Source organism: Haematobia irritans, chromosome 4 (assembly GCF_050003625.1).
Source record: "Haematobia irritans isolate KBUSLIRL chromosome 4, ASM5000362v1, whole genome shotgun sequence".
Classification (NCBI taxonomy): Eukaryota; Metazoa; Arthropoda; class Insecta; order Diptera; family Muscidae; genus Haematobia; species Haematobia irritans.
Window position 1 is genome coordinate 145989271 of NC_134400.1, and position 19135 is coordinate 146008405.

Genomic DNA, 19135 nt, shown 5'->3' on the forward strand with positions numbered 1-19135 from the left:
TTTGCTTCGATTTTGTTGAAATTTTGCATAGGGAGTAGAATTAGCATTGTAACTATGCGTGCCAAATTTGGTTGAAATCGGTTCAGATTTAGATATAGCTCCCATATATAGCTTTCGACCGATTTACACTCAAATGACCACAGAGGCCAATTTTTTGCTTCGATTTAGTTGAAATTTTGCACAGGGAGTATAATTAGCATTGTAGCTATGCGTGCCAAATTTGGTTGAAATCGGTTCAGATTTAGATATAGCTCCCATATATATGTTTTTCTGATTTCGACAAAAATGGTCAAAATACCAACATTTTCCTTGTTAAATCGCCACTGCTTACTCAAAAAGTTGTAAAAATGACTCAAATTTTCCTAAACCTCTAAAACATATATATCGAGCGATAAATCATAAATAAACTTTTTTTTGAAATTATTTTAAATATTTGTTTAATGTCGTGGTGTTCCTGTGCCGTTACTTTTTACAATTTAAAATTAATTTAAAAAAATATGACAAAAGACTAAATGTAAGTTTAGAGTTTAGCTTATGATACGCCACATAGAAGTAATTGTATGTTTTTTTTCTGTTTACAATATGGTTGCCAGATTTCAATAAAAAATTCATCCCAGAAGAAGTTGGAAATCACCAACGAAACGTCGGATGTAAATATGAAATAAAGTCTTTTTATTTGCATATTGAGAGACCTTGAAAGCCCATTTTAGAACAGATCTAAAAATAACCAAAAATAAAGAATAAGAAGGTCGTACCAAAAAAATTAACAACAAACTTTTGCGAAGTTTCCTTAAAATTGCTTCAGATTTAAATGTTTCCCATATTTATACCCTGCGCCACACTGTGGAACAGGGTATTTTAAGTTAGTGCATATGTTTGCAACACCCAGAAGGAGACGAGATAGACACATGGTGTCTTTGACAAAAATGCTTAGGGTGGGCTCCTGAGTCGATATAGCCATGTCCGTCTGTCCGTGAACACATTTTTGTAACAAAGGGATTAGGTAGTAATTTAAGCCAAATCGACTTCGAATTTGGCACAAGTATGTGTCTTGGGTCAAAATAGAACCCTATTGATTTTGGAAGAAATCGGTTCAGATTTAGATATAGCTCTCATATATATCTTTCGCCCGATATGCACTTATACGGCCCTAGAAGTCTGAGTATTACCCCAATTTGGTTGAAATTTTGCACAGGGAATAGAATTAGCATTGTAGCTATGCGTGCCAAATTTGGTTGAAATCGGTTAAGATTTAGATATAGCTCCCATATATAGCTTTCGCCCGATTTACACTCATATGACCACAGAGACCAATTTTTAACTCCGATTTTGTTGAAATTTTGCACAGGGAGTAGAATTAGCATTGTTGCTATGCGTGCCAAATTTGGTTGAAATCGGTTCAGATTTAGATATAGCTCCCATATATATGTTTTTCTGATTTCGTCAAAAATGGTCAAAATACCATTATTTTCCTTGTAAAATCGCCACTTCTTTGTCGAAAAGTTGTAAAAATGACTCTAATTTTCCTAAACTTCTAATACATTCATATCGAGTGATAAATCATAAATAAATTTTTGCGAAGATTCCTTAAAATTGCTTCAGATTTAAATGTTTCCCATATTTTTTTTACTAACATTGTGTTCCATCTTAGTGCATTAGCCGACTTAAATTTTGAGTCTATAGATTTTGTAGAAGTCTATGAAATTCTGTCCAGATCGCGTGATATTTAAATGTATGTATTTGGGACAAACCTTTATATATAGCCCCCCAACACATTTGACGGATGTGATATGGTATCGAAAATTTAGGTCTACAGAGTGGTGCAGGGTATAATATAGTCGCCCCGCCCGACTTTAGACTTTCCTTACTTGTTTTTATAATGTTTTATGATTTTTAATACATTCTAACGTTCATCTGAAACGCTAGACCGCAAATATTTTCAACAATTCGCTATCTTTCTAGAATAGATTTAGCATTTTTGTCGACAACATTTAAATAATGTCTACCATTAATTCTTACTCTGGTTTTAACCTATTTGGAACAAAATCAGTTAAAATTACCCATTAAAAATATGAAAAAGCGAATTATAACAAGTATATACAGCAGTAAGTTCGGCCGGGCCGAATCTTAAATACCCACCACCATGAACCAAATAGTAGGGTGTCCTTTGAAATTTCAGGAGGGCATGAGGACTTGAGGACACTTCCTGAAGATACATTTAAAGATTTCACCTATGAGGACTATATCAGACTCTGGATTTATAAGAACCATTTTTGTTTGAGTTTTAGAGGAATCATTAACATCTCTTGCAAGTGCGCAAGAAAATTATAAAATAACGTCTTGATTTGAAATCTTAAATCTGCAGAAGTAAAATCTTGAAATTTTACATTGAGTTTCAAGTAATTTTCATGATCAGTGCGCCTTCTACACCCTCAAAAGGGAAGTCGGTCTATATGGAGGCACTACCAAATGGACCGATAAAAACTTAATCCGATACACGTTTTTGTGAGCCTAAAATACCAAAATATTTACAATTTCAGGCAAATCAGATAAAAACTACGGTTTCTAGAAACCCAATTAGTTAAATCGGGAGATCGTTCTTATGGGGGCTAAATTAAAATATGGACCGATACTCACCGTTTTCGGCACACCTCTTTATGACCCGAAAATACCTCTAGATTTCCAATTTCAGGCAAATAGGATTAAAAATTTCGGATTCTAGAAGCCCAAGACCCCAAATCGGGAGGTCGTTTTATATGGGGACCATACCAAAACATGAACCGATACTCACAATTTTTGGCACACGTATTTGTGTTCCTACAATACCTCTAGATTTCCGATTTCAGGTAAATTGAATAAAAACAGCGGTTTCTATAAGCCCAAGAAGTAAAATCGGGAGATCGGTCTATATGGGGGCTATACCAAAATATGGACCGATACTCACAATTTTTGGCACAAGCATTTGAGGTCCTACAATACCTCTAGATCTCAAATTTCAGGTAAATTGAATAAAAACTGCGGTTTCTATAAGCCCAAGAAGTAAAATCGGGGGATCGGTGTATATGGGGGCTATACCAAAACATGGACCGATACTCACCATTTTTGGCACACCTCTTTATGGTCACAAAATACCTCTAGATTTCAAATTGGATAAAAACTACGATTTCTATAAGCCCAAGACCACAAATCAGGAGGTCGGTTTATATGGGGACTATATCAAAACCTCGACCGATATAGCCCATCTTCGAACTTGACCTGCCTGCAGACAAATGACGAGTTTGTGCAAAATTTCAGTACAATTGCTTCATTATTGAAGACTGTAGCGTGATTACAAAAGACAGACAGACGGACATCGTTATATCGTCTTAGAATTTCTCCCTGATCAAGATTATATATACTTTATATAGTCGGAAATCGATATTTCGATGTGTTACAAACGGAATGACAAACTTATTATACCCCCGTCACCATTCTATGGTGGTGGGTATAAAAAATTTAATTAAAAGAACTCTCTTTGTAGTTAAAATAAAGAACAATTTGGGAGGATTCGATTTTAAAGTTGTACCTTTAAAAGAAGTTCCAATATTTTTGCTGGGTCTTTACCGTTTACTATATCTACATTTACTTTCACCACCATAGGATGAGGGCTATATAAACTTTGTCATATTGGTCACAGACCGTCGGTCGGTATTGTCGGACTACATATAGCCCACATATAAACAGACCCCCAGATTTGAATTCTGGGGCCACTGGAGGAGGAAAGTCAGTATATGTTCCTCAATTATCATGAAAAATTGGGTCATATCGGTCCATCATAGGCCCCGAATAAATTGCACTGTTAGAAAAATATATTTTTAATATGTTCCGATATAAACAAAATGTGTTTCAGGCACAATTTTTAAACACAATATATTTAAGTGCAAACATGTAATGTTTCTAAACTAACACTAAATATCTGGGACACATATGTTAATATGTTAGAATATATTATGTTTGGGGCATGAATGTTTAATAAAAATAATATGTGTGAATGTAAACATATATAAATTTACAAATGTTGAATAAACATATATATGTTGTGATATTTTATTCAGATAGCGACGGAGATAGAGTATAGAGAAAGAAATAGAGATAGAGATAGAAACCAGGAGGGAGCGAGAGAATCAAAAGAGAGCAATTTCTGTGAAACCACTTGTTTGTTGTTTCGGAAAACTGTTGATAATGATAAGGCCAAAATTTTGATATGCTTAAGCCTAAATATTATTTAATTTGAATATTAGAAAGAATATTCGCAGTGAAGAGAATAGACATTCGGAACCAAGAGAATAGACATTTGAAAAAAAACAGCATGTGTTTTCGCCTTGAGAGCAGCATTTTATGTATGTGTGGACATGTGTTTTGTTTATCATTTTGGCATTGTGAGCACAATTTTTTCGTGGTTCATTAAAAGAAATTGGAACGTACAAGGAGTAAGTCAAAATATTCTGGCAATGGAATTTAAAAAAACGGTGGAAAATATACAAAAATTACCAAGGGATATTCATAAAAATAACGAAAGGGCACTATACTCTTTTTAGAGTTGGGACAGTAAAATGAACAAGTATATACGGGGATCGGTTTATATGGGGGCTATATAATTATGGACCGATTTGGACCAATTTTTGCATGGTTGTTAGAGACCATATACCAACACCATGTACCAAATTTCAGCCGGATCGGATGAAATTTGTTTCTCTTAGAGGCTCCGAAAGCCAAATCGGGAAATCGGTTTATATGGGGGCTATATATAATTATGGACCGGTGTGGACCAATTTTTGCATGGTTGTTAGAGACCACATACGAACACCATGTATCAAATTTCAGCCGGATCGGATGAAATTTGTTTCTCTTAGAGGCTTCGAAAGCCAAATCGGGGGATCGGTATATATGGGGGCTATATATAATTATGTACCGATGTAGACCAATTTTTGCATGGTTGTTAGATACCATATACTCACACCATGTACCAAATTTCAACCGGATCGGATGAAATTTGCTTCTCTTAGAGGGTCTGAAAGCCAAATCTGGGGGTCCGTTTATATGGGGTCTATACGTAAAAGTGGACCGATATGGCCCATTTGCAGTACCATCCGACCTACATCAATAATAACGACTTGTGCCAAGTTTCAAGTCGCTAGCTTGTTTCGTTCGGAAGTTAGGAAGTTATATATATATATATATATATATATATATATATATATATATATATATATATATATATATATATATATATATATATATATATATATATATATATATATATATATATATATATATATATATACTTTATGGGGTCTTAGAGCAATATTTCGATGTGTTACAAACTGAATGACAAAGTTAATATACCCCCATCCTATGGTGGAGGGTATAAAAACGGTGGAAAATATACAAAAATTACAAAGGGATATTCATAAAAATAACGAAAGGGCACTATACCCTTTTTAGAGTTGGGACAGTAAAATGAACAAGTATATACGGGGATCGGTTTATATGGGGGCTATATAATTATGGACCGATTTGGACCAATTTTTGCATGGTTGTTAGAGACCATATACCAACACCATGTACCAAATTTCAGCCGGATCGGATGAAATTTGTTTCTCTTAGAGGCTCCGAAAGCCAAATCGAGAAATCGGTTTATATGGGGGCTATATATAATTATGGACCGGTGTGGACCAATTTTTGCATGGTTGTTAGAGACCACAGACGAGCACCATGTATCAAATTTCAGCCGGATCGGATGAAATTTGTTTCTCTTAGAGGCTCCGAGAGCCAAATCGGGGGATCGGTTTATATGGGGGCTATATATAATTATGGACCGATGTAGACCAATTTTTGCATGGTTGTTAGATACCATATACTCACACCATGTACCAAATTTCAACCGGATCGGATGAAAGTTGCTTCTCTTAGAGGGTCTGAAAGCCAAATCTGGGTGTCCGTTTATATGGGGGCTATACGTAAAAGTGGACCGATATGGCCCATTTGCAATACCACCCGACCAACATCAATAAAATTGGTCCACCAAGATTTAACTTCGGAAGCCTCGTGGACGAACATATTTCATCTGACTGGTTGAAATTTGAACCTCTAATAACCATGCGAAGACTGGTTCATATCAGTCCATATGAACTAACATACAATTTAGAAGACAATGCTAGGAAGGTTTAATATACCTTGTCATCGATAACTGTCACCACTACCCAAATAATTCGATTGTGGATGACAGTCTTTAGTAGAACCTGGTATATAATCCATGGTGGAGAGTACATAAGATTTGGCGTGGCTGAACTTTCGACTGTATTTACTTGTTATATATTTATTTTAATATATCTAAATCTTGAAATAAAAATAATAATATTCACATATTTAATACGAGATGATGCTCAAGGACAGAAATTGAATAATATTGGGAATGCAAATTAAAAATGTTGTATTTTTTTAAATGTTCCGAATAAAATTCTAACAGGTTACTCAATCGAAATGTTGCCCATCGCCAGCCAGTACTTTGTCCCATCTTTTGGTAACATGCAGATACCGCGACAAAAAATACTCATCTTTGGCTCAATTAGCAAGTAAAACCAATTTTTGTATTCCTTATCAGAACAAAACTGCTAAACTGCCAGGTAATGCGTCAACGACCGGAACAAGTGGTAATAATTTCGGGTGAGGTAGGAATTCCCAGCACGGTTGCCACTAGAGCCAAAAAAAATCTACCAAAATTTGGAGAAAATTTTACCAAAAAAAACTTCCAAACGAAAAAATCTGATTGAATAATCTGATGTTGTCAAAATTTTATTTCAAAAGGAAATTTTGTCAAAATTTTATTTCTAAAGGAAATTTTGTCAAAATTTTATTTCTATAGAAAATTTTGTCAAAATTTTATTTCTATAGAAAATTTTGTCAAAATTTTATTTCTATAGAAAATTTTGTCAAAATTTTATTTTTATAGAAAATTTTGTCAAAATTTTATTTCTACAAAAAATTTTGTCAACATTTTATTTCTATAGAAAATTTTGTTAAATTTTATTTCTATGGAAAATTTTGTTAAATTTTATTTCTATAGAAAATTTTGTCAAAATTTTATTTCTATAGAAAATATTGTCAAAATTTAATTTCTATAGAAAAGTTTGTCAAAATTTTATTTCGATAGAAAATGTTGTCAAAATTTTATTTCGATAGAAAATGTTGTCAAAATTTTATTTCTATAGAAAATGTCAAAATTTTATTTCTATAGAAAATTGTGTCAAAATTTTATTTCTGCAGAAAAATTTGTCAAAAGTTTATTATACCCTCCACCATAGGTTGGGGGTATATTAACTTTGTCATTCCGTTTGTAACACATCGAAATATTGCTCTAAGATCCCATAAGATATATATATTCTGGGTCGTGGCGAAATTCTGAGTCGATCTAAGCATGTCCGTCCGTCTGTTGAAATCACGCTAACTTCCGAACGAAACAAGCTATCGACGTGAAACTTAGCACAAGTAGTTGTTATTGATGTAGGTCGGATGGTATTGCAAATGGGCCACATCGGTCCATAATTATATATAGCCCCCATATAAACCGATCCCCCGATTTGGCTTGCGGAGCCTCTAAGAGAAGCAAATTTCATCAGATCCGGCTGAAATTTGGTACATGGTGTTAGTATATGGTCTCTAACAACAATGCAAAAATTGGTTTGCATCGCTCCATAATTATATATAGCCCCCATATAAACCGATCCCCAGATTTGACCTCTCGTGCCTTTTGGAGAAGCAAAATTCATCCGATCTGGTTGCAATTTGGTACGTGGTGGTAGTATATGATATTTAACAACCATGCTAGAAGTGGTCCATATCAGTCCATAATCATATATAGCCCCCATATAAACCGATCCCGAAATTTGGTTTTGGAGTCTCTTGGAGGAGCAAATTTCATCCGAGTTGAAATTTGGTACATTGTGCTAAAGGGTGATACGGTCAAAATTTGGTCAATATAAACTTGACGTATTTCTTTCAATTTTGCATTTAAAAAACCTGAACACCCATCATTTTGAAGGTGTGTGTGTGTAGAATGTTGCTCCTATTTTGATTTTGGAATTCACTCTTCAGTTGTCAAAATGTCGTCCAAGCAAGAAGAGCAGCGTATCAAAATTTTGCTCGCGCATCGCGAAAATCCGAGCTACTCGCACGCAAAGCTGGCAAAATCGCTAAAAGTTGCCAAATCAACCGTTACAAATGTAATTAAAGTGTTTGGGGAACGTTTGTCGACAGCCAGGAAGTCTGGATCGGGGGGAAATCGAAAACCGGAAGCCGCTGGGACGACAAAGAGAGTTGCCGGTAGTTTCAAGCGAAACCCTAACCTCTCTCTCCGAGATGCCGCAAATAAGCTGGGTGTATCGTCTACAACCGTGCATCGAGCCAAAAAACGAGCCGGACTATCGACTTACAAGAAGGTAGTGACTCCAAATGTCGATGATAAACAAAATATGACGGCCAAAGCGCGATCCCGGAGGCTGTACACGACGATGCTGACGAAGTTTGACTGCGTGGTAATGGACGACGAAACCTACGTCAAAGCCGACTACAAGCAGCTTCCGGGACAGGAGTTTTATACGACAAAAGGAAGGGGAAAGGTAGCAGATATTTTCAAGCACATAAAACTGTCAAAGTTCGCAAAGAAATATCTGGTTTGGCAAGCCATCTGTACCTGTGGCTTGAAAAGCAGCATTTTCATAGCTTCCGGGACTGTCAACCAAGAAATTTACGTGAAAGAGTGTTTGAATAAACGTCTGTTGGCTTTCCTGAAGAAACACGGTTGTTCCGTACTGTTTTGGTCGGATTTGGCATCTTGCCATTACGGTAAACAGGCCATGGAGTGGTACGCCGCCAACAACGTGCAGGTGGTTCCCAAGGACAAGAACCCTCCCAACACGCCAGAGCTCCGCCCAATTGAGAAATACTGGGCTATTGTCAAGCGGAACCTAAAGAAGACCAAAAAAACTGCTAAGGACGAGCAGCAGTTCAAGGCAAACTGGCTTTCTGCGGCGAAGAAGGTGGACAAGGTGGCTGTACAAAATCTGATGGCAGGTGTCAAGCGTGAGGCCCGGCAATTCGGATTTGGAAAAGCGAAAGCCTAACTGAATATTTGAATATTTGACCGTATCACCCTTTAGTATATGGCCGTTAACAAACATGCCTAACTAGGTCCATATCGGTCTATAGTTATATATAGCCTTCAGATAAATCGATCCCCAATCACACAAAAATTGGTCCATATCAAGTTCATAATTCCCATATAAGCGACCCCCATATTTCAATTTCCATGTCGATTCGTAATTATTTGTAGACTTACCTATACATAACTTTTTTGTCTAATATATTCCACGTATGGACTAACTCACAATTTAGAAAACTATGTTAAGAAGTTTTAAAATACCACAACCCAAGTAATTCGATTTTGAATGGCAGTCTTTCGTAGAAGTTTCTACGCAATCCATGGTGGAGGGTACATAAGATTCGGCCTGGCCGAACTTACGGCCGTATATACTTGTTTTTATATGAAATTATATTAACTTTGCCAATCCGTTTGTAACACATCGAAATTTTGGTCTCAGGACCCATTCTGAGCCGTGCTGAAATTCAGAGTCGCTCTAGCGATGTCCTAATAGTTAGGTTAGGTTAGGTTAGGTTATGTGGCAGCCCGATGTATCAGGCTCACTTAGACTATTCAGTCCATTGTGATACCACAGTGGTGAACTTCTCTCTTATCACTGAGTGCTGCCCGATTCCATGTTAAACTCAATGACAAGGGACCTCCTTTTTATAGCCGAGTCCGAACGGCGTTCCACATTCTAGTGAAACCACTTAGAGAAGCTTTGAAACCCTCAGAAATGTCACCAGCATTACTGAGGTGGGATAATCCACCGCTGAAAAACTTTTTGGTGTTCGGTCGTAGCTGGAATCGAACCCACGACCTTGTGTATGCAAGGCGGGCATGCTAACCATTGCACCACGGTGGCTCCCGTCCTAATAGTTAGTTGAGAATATTGGATCTTTGGTTAACTTTTTTTTTTAAATTATCAATACAATGACTATAGAGCCTAGATTTAAAGGTACACCCAAAACAAAGTTTACTTGGATCCAATGATTTTGACCTTCCCTTAAGGATTTTGGTATTGATTCTTAGCCAAAGATGCGGCTTCTTTAAAATAAAGAAATTTATTAGCGACCTGCCTGGCTTTAAATCTAGGATCAATAAAATTAAAATTAGGATACAAATTTCATTTATCGAATATTAATTCTCTTTTCACGATATATTAATAAAGCTATTCACGTACAAGCGAACGCCAGTTTAGAAATCCAATTTATAACGGATACTTCAAAGTAAAAAATAGTTTCTTAATTCAAAAAAAAAAAAACTTTAAAGCAAAGATGCTAAATCCTCAAAATAAGTCTTAGTTGAAGCGTTTTTATCTTAAATCTAAAGATTCAGCTAATTTAAGGACGATTTCTGAGTGTTTCAAAGCTTCTCTAAGTGGTTTCAATGCAATGTGGAACGCCGTTCGGACTCCACTGTGGTTTCACAATGGACTGAATAGTTTAAGTGAGCCTGAAATATCGGGATGCAACTATACCTAACCTACTCCTGTACAGCCTGAAAAAATCGTCTCTGTAATATATACTCCCAAACCTAATCTTCTTTACGCATACTGTCAACAAATAAAGTTGTACATGATTACACATACTGTTAACCACGTAGGTGGGAATGTGACTGCATGCAAATGACGTTGAAAACCTGATATTTCTTGAAGGAAATGTAAACAAAATAGATAATTTAAATATTCTGAATCTGTCCAAAAAATGGACCTGGAAGATGGATTTGTGTTTGTCCAAGATAATGACCCTTAGGATATGTCCCATATTGTTAAAGAATACTTGTTATTCTTGGGTAAAAACCAGGGATCCGGAGCGGTCCATTTTTTTCGCTCCGCTCCGCTCCCGCTCCGGAGAAAAAAAAAAAACGCTCCGCTCCTCGCTCCGCTCCGCTCCTCTTCGAGAAAATTATAGTACAAACATTGTATTATTTGTTCAATTGAGTTTTATTTTATTTAGAAAAATCGGGCGGTACATATATGGGAGCTATAGCTAAATCTGAACCGATTTCGATGATTTTTTGCACATATAGTTAGTGCTATAGAAGATTACATTTCGCCAACTTTGAGTAAGATGGGTTGATAAATAAGGGTTTTATGACCTAATTTGACAAAATCGGGCGATACATATATATGGGACCTATATCTAAATCTGAACCGATTTCGATGCAATTTTCAGACTTATAGGGTGATACAGAAGATTATTTTGTGCTAAATTTGACGACGATCGGTTAGTAAAAAAAGTGCAACGTGACCCCATTTGTCGAAATCGGGCAATACATATGGGAGCTATATCTAAATTTGATCCGATTTCTTCCAAATTCAATAACGTACGTCCTTGTGCCCAAAAAAACTCCCTGTACCAAATTTCATCAAAATCGGTTAATAATTGCGACCGAAATCCTGTGAACAACAAATACATGGACAGACGGACGGATGGACGGACGGACGCCAAGCGCTAGATCGACTCAGGAGGTTATTCTGAGTCGATCGGTATATATTTTATGGGGTCTAAAATCAATATTTCTTGTAGGCACATTTTTTGGCAGATCAAACTTGTTATACCCTAACCACTATGTGGTTTAGGGTATAATGACTTTAAAACAATGTGTTGAAATATTTTATTAATTTTGAAGATTTTTTCAGAAATATTAAATCCATTTTGACTTCATTAAAGGAAGCAATCTAGGAAGCATATGTTAATTTTTCATTTTTTTAGATTTTTCGTCAGTTGTTATCAAAATCCTTTAAAAACGAGTTAACGAGTAATTTTTTTTTCCATATTAAGACTCGACTTCCAGTAGAAATTATGCTATGTTTCAAGTAAAAAGCGTCTTTAAAATAAAGTGTTGAAAACATGTCTCATTTTTTAAGGATTTTTTGCTTTGTAGGCAAGATGCAAAAAGGAAACAAATTTAAAGACAATTTTATTAATTTTAAAGAATTTTTCTTAATTATTAAAGTCACGTTGACCTTACCTCAAAAATTTTATCTTTCATGTTATGATACACATTTTTAAGTAAAATCACTTAATTATAAGGACATTGCAACTTCATTCAAAAGTTTATTGCCTTTTGGACAAGAAAACAAGTATATACAGCACTAAATTCAGCCGGGCCGAACATTAAATACCCACCACCATGAACCAAATATTAGGGTTTCCTTTGAAATTTTAGGAGGGCTTGTGGACTTGAGGACACTTCCCGAAAATAAATTTAAAGATTTCACCTATGAGGACTATATCAGATTCTGGATTTATAAGAACCATTTTTGTTTGAGTTTTAGAGGAATCATTAACATCTCTTGTAAGTGTGCAAGAAAATTATAAAATAACGTCTTGATTTGAAATCTTAAATATGTAGAAGTAAAATCTGGAAATTTTACATTGAGTTTCAAGCAATTCAAGTGAAGTCGGTCTATATGGAGGCATTACCAAATGGACCGAGCCTAAAATACCAGAATATTTACAATTTCAGGCAAATCAGATAAAAATTACGGTTTCTAGAAACCCAAGGAGTTAAATCGGGAGATCGTTATTATGGGGGCTATACTAAAACATGGACCGCTACTCCCTATTTTCGGCACACCTCTTTATGACCCGAAAATACCTCTAGATTTCCAATTTCAGGCAAATAGGATAAAAACTTCGGATTCTAGAAGCCCAAGAAGTAAAATCGGGAAATCGGTCTATATGGGGGCTATACCAAAATATGGACCGATACTCACCATTTTCCGCACACATCTTTATGGTCCGAAAATACCCCTAGATTTCCAATTTCAAACAAATTGGATAAAAAATACGCTTTCTATAAGCCCAAGACCCCAAATCGGGAGGTCGTTTTATATGGGGACCATACCAAAACATGGACCGATACTCACAATTTTTGGCACACGTATTTGTGGTCCTACAATACCTCTAGATTTCCCATTTCAGGTAAATTGAATAAAAACTGCGGTTTCTATAAGCCCAAGAAGTAAAATCGGGAGATCGGTCTCTATGGGGGCTATACAAAAATATGGACCGATACTTACAATTTTTGGCACACGTATTTGTGGTCCTACAATACCTCTAGATTTCTAATTTCAGGTAAATTGGATAAAAACTGCGGTTTCTATAAGTCCAAGAAGTAAAATCGGGAGATCGGTCTATATGGGGCTATACCAAAACATGGACCGATACTCACCATTTTTGGCACACCTCTTTACGGTCATAAAATACCTCCAGATTTCAAATTTCAGGCAAATTGGATAAAAAATACGATTTCTATAAGCCCAAGACCCCAAATCGGGAGGTCGGTTTATATGGGGACTATATCAAAACCTGGACCGATATAACCCATCTTCGAACTTGACCTGCCTGCAGACAAAAGACGAGGTTGTGCAAAATTTCAGCACGATTGCTTCATTATTGAAGACTGTAGCGTGATTACAACAGACAGACGGACAGACGGACATCGTTATATCGTCTTAGAATTTCGCCCTGATCAAGAATATATATATATATATATATATATATATATATATATATATATATATATATATATATATATATATATATATATATATATATATATATATATATATATATATATATATATATATATATATATATATATATATATATATATATATATATATATATATATATATATATATATATACTTTATATATACTTTATATAGTCGGAAATCGATATTTCGATGTGTTACAAACGGAATGACAAACTTATTATACCCCCGTCACCATTCTATGGTGATGGGTATAAAAAACTTTATTTTAGAGAAATGCGTCTTCCATGTTAAGCAAAATTTGCATTCTTATTCTAAGGACATGGAATCTTTGACTTCACGACAATATTTTTTTCAGTGTAGAAAACTAAAAAATTAAATATAAATAAGATCGTTTAATTGCATTTATTTGACGTTCATTACAAACATCTTTGTAGTAATACGGGATGAAATTGATCGAAAGTACTGTTGTTACTTTTACAACACATACTAGATATATATTTTGACATTTGCCGTTTTTGAAAACAATTACTAAAAAACACGTTGTGTTTTCCCCAATGTACGTACGTACAAAAATACATATCGTACTTTTTAAACGTTTACTCACACTACGCTAAGTACTAGCTACACTCAAAAAAAAGTGAACCCTATATTTCACTAAAGCTGATTTAATTGTCTTTTAGTACATGGAATTATTACGTTTTAAGAAAGTTTCCATGCCATTAACAATTTTTTGCGTACGTAAGTTAACTTAACTAAAGCAGAAGAAAAAATTATACACAATTGAAGTATAAAGATGAACTAAATTCGTGTCTCCCACAAAATAGTTCAGAATTCCTTAATATTTGTAAATTTTACCAATAATGAGTCCATCATGAACTTCGTATGGCACTAAAGACATTTTTGCAATTTTGAACTCCAATTTTTTCCTTCAAACTACGAAGTTTCCTTTAATAAGTGAAAAATAATAATATTGTCTGATAAATCTTCTCAAATTTGTCGAAAATTTTTTACTTGTTTTTGCGAAATCGGAGCGACATCTGCGTTTATAATACTGTTTAGTTAAAATTTTCTACAAATAATCAAATTTTTCAACAATTAACTAAAATTTTCTTTCCTGGTGGGTTCACTGTTTTTTCAGTGTAAATTAGAAATTACCTACACAGTGTAATTTCAAAGTTACACATTTCATTCAAGTAATATTTTATTCGGAGCGGAGCGGTTTTTCATTTGGAAACCGCTCCGCTCCCGCTCCGCTCCGGATGTTAGAAATGTCGCTCCCGCTCCGGCAAAAAAAGGGCTTGCTCCGCTCCGGATCCCTGGTAAAAACTACGGTTTCTAGAATCCCAAACAATAAAATCATTTCTTACATACCTATTTATAGTTCTAAAAAAAACTCCAGATTTTCAATTTCAGTAAAAATGAACAACAACTACGGTTTCTACAAGCCAAAAAAGTAAAATCGGAATATCGGTCTATATGGGGGCTATACTAAAACATTCACCACCGATACTCACCATTTTCGGAGCACCTATTAATGGTCCTCAAATAATATTAGATTTAAAATTTCATGCAAATTAGATAAAAACTACGGTTTGCATAAACCCAAGACCTCAAATCGGGAGGTCGGTTTATATGGGGACTATATCAAAACCTGTAGCGATATAGAACATCTTCGAATTTGACCTGCCTGCAGACAAAAATCGATTGCTTCATTATTGAGGAGTGTAGCGTGATTACTAGAGTGAACGCAACTTATATGGGGCAAAAAAAAATGTCGGAATCTTGTTCGCCTTAACCCCACAAAACGAATCCCCTTTCCAGATATTGGGATAGCCAAAAATTGAGCCCGATTAAACGACGTTAACACGTGCCGCTCGTCACTCAAAATTTGAAAAAAAAAAGAATTTTTTTGCCAAAAAGTTTGGCGGCATGTGTTAACGTCGTTTAATCGGGCTCAAATTTTGGCTATCCCAATATCTGGAAAGGGGATTCGTTTTGTGGGGTTGAGGCGAATGCTCCTAGTGGCACCAGGTCGCGTTTTCGAAGCTAAAGGCTGGCGTAACTCGGTTTGACTCAGAGTTACAACAAGTTTGTTCATAACATAAATCTTTAAGGACAATATAAGCTATCGCTTGTGATATCGTGCGTGTTTTTATTATTTACCGTTCTCGAGTTATGGCTCAATACGTCAACTTTTTGGCCAAAACATTCGTTTTTTTTCAAATTTTGAGCGACGAGCGGCACGTGTTAACGTCGTTTAATCGGGCTCAAATTTTGGCTATCCCAATATCTGGAAAGGGGATTCGTTTTGTGGTGTTAAGGCGAACACGATTACATTTTTTTGCCCCATATAAGTTGCGGTCACTCTAGCGATTACAACAGACAGACGGACATGGCTATATCGCCTTATTTCGATATTTCAATGTGTTACAAACGGAATGCAAACTTATTATACCCCCGTCAAAATTCTATGTTGGTGGGTATAAAAACGTGACAATTTTCAATTACTTTCTTATCGGACTTTGTGTTTTTAGTTTGATTAAGAAATTGATTGTTTGAAATAAATTTTTATTTAACAAGTAAGGAAAGTCTAAAGTCGGGCGGGGCCGACTATATCATACCCTGCACCACTTTGTAAATCCACATTTTCGATACTATATCAAATCCATCAAATGTGTTGGGTGCTATATACACTTTTACAAGTTTTCGACATAGCAGTGGCGATTTTATAAGGAAAATGTGGGTATTTTGGCCATTTTTGTGCAAATCGGAAAAGCATATATATGGAAGCTATATAGAAATCTGAACCGATTTCAACCAAATGTTACATGCATACTTAGTATTTTAATTCTACTCCCTGTGCAAAATTTCACGTAAATCGGACTATAACTTGGAACTCTGTGGTCATATGACGGAAAATCGGGCGAAAAATATATATGGAAGCTATATCTAAATCTGAACCGATTTCAATCAAATTTGGCACACATAACTATACTACCACTTGTACTCCTTGTGCAAAATTTCAAGCCAATCGGGATAAAACTCTGGCTTCTGGGTCCATATAAGTGCATATCGGGCGAAAGATATATATGGGAGCTATATCTAAATCTGAATCGATTTCAACCAAATTTTGCACACTTGACTATACGACTAAGTGTTATGTTTGTACAAAATTTAAAGCAACTCGGTATAAAACTCTGGCTGCTGGGTCCATATTAGTGCATATCGGGCGAAAGATATATATGAGAGCTATATCTAAATCTGAACCGATTTCTCCAAAATCAATAGGGTTCTATTGTGACCCAAATTAGGAACATGTGCCACATTTGAAGGCGCTTGGACTTAAATTGCGACCTAGACTTTGATCACAAAAATGTGTTCACAGACAGACGGACGGACAGACGGACATGGTAATATCGACTCAGGGACCCACCCTGAGCATTATTGCCAAAGACACCATGTGTCTATCGCGTCTCTTTCTGGGTGTTACAAACATATGCACTAACTTATAATACCCTGTTCTACAGTGTGGCGTGGCAGTGTATAAAAATTAAAAAAAAAATGTTCATTACTTTTTTAAGTGACTTAGTCTTCCGAGTTTGATTAAAAAGTTAATTGTATCAATTAAATTATTAATTGAAAATTTTTTTCAACTTCAATCAACTTTTTAATTGCAAATATTTTGATAATATTTTTTTTCTGTGTGGAGAACCATTTGTTGTAATTTTGATTCTCTCACAGTGTTATGTTGAAGTGTTTCGTTTCTTTCGCCCTGTTTAAAATTTTCCTGTATTCTCTCTCTCTCTCTCTCTCTTTGACGTTTCTAAACATATATGCGTTTATACGAAATTTCCAAATTAATATATGTTTCCATCAATACATGTTATATTAAAAAGTTTCAAACATAATATGTTCTAACGTATTAACATATATGTTCCATACATGTTATACTAGTTTAAAAACATTATATGCTTGCACCTAACAATAATGTGCTACAAATTTGAGTTCCAAACATTTAAATTTTACACTGAAACATATGAAAAACAATCTTTTTCGTCCGTATATATTCAGCATACGTTTGTAGATACCCCAGCAAAAAAAGCGTCGCTAAAAAAGTAGTGAAAATGTTCTTTTTGAATCCAGAAGTGGTTCAAAATTGGTACAGAAGCGATGATTTTAACATGGGCTTGTCATAGGACGGATGTTCACCATTTCAACAGCCGTTGCACTGAATTCGCATCACTTCCTAAGGTGTGATACGAATCCAGTGATTTGGATGTGAATAAAGAAATTTTGTGATATTTTGACGAATAAATAATTTTTAAAATTTATTATGATTTTTAAAGCATTATAACGGTTGTCTGGAACGTTTGACATCAAATATATTCCAAAATTCGGATTTAGCATTTTTTTCGGCAAAATTTAAATAATTTTATTAATTTTTGATATGTTTTTAACCCATTCTTAAATTTCCCATTAAAAATATGAAAAAAGCGAGTTATAAAAAATTGACTCAAATAAACATCCTGTGCAGCTAAAATAAAGAACATCTATGGGAGAACATTTTTGGAAGTGCTTTTAAAGTTGTGCCTTAAGAAGAACTTCCAAATTTTTTTGCTGGGACGTTACCCGTTAAAAATCGAAAAAGCAAGATTTCCGATTTGTGCAAATATAAAGGGAACTATGGGTTGAAAAATATTACATAATTTTTAGTGCCTGTAGGCAGACTGATCCTACTCTTTAAAAGGATATCTGGATTATTTTTTTGTTTTGATAATTTTACGAGCGGTCCATGTTAATAATTCTGAATATCTTTTACTATTAGAGTCGCGAAATTTGAAATTTTCCTTAAAGATCATCCAGCTATTAAAAATAGGTAACGCAGTGTCGGAAGAATTTTACTTCGAATTTCCGAATTCACATTTAATCTAACTTTATTAAAATTTTTATCAAAATTTTATGAAATGTCGATCGGAGAAATTTAAATAATACACAATACATCAAACTCTTCCATGAGTTAACTCTCTTAAAAATAAGTGTTGCACGAAATGTACTATGGAGAATACGGTTGCCTTAGTTAACGCAAAGTGTTCTTTAGAACTGTACTTCCAAGTGAATGAGAAAAGTTTTAATAAATGGTCTCTCAGTTATAAAAAATCAGGAATGCGCTGCGAAACGAGCCTGGCTAGTATTTCATATATTTTCTATAGAAATAAAATTTTGACAAAAGTTTCTATAGAACTAAAATTTTGACAAAATTTTCTGTAGAAATAAAATGTTGATAAAATTTTCTATAGAAATAAAATTTTGACAAAAGTTTCTATAGAACTAAAATTTTGACAAAATTTTCTGTAGAAATAAAATGTTGATAAAATTTTCTATAGAAATAAAATATTGACAAAAGTTTGTATAGAACTAAAATTTTGCCAAAATTTTCTGTAGAAATAA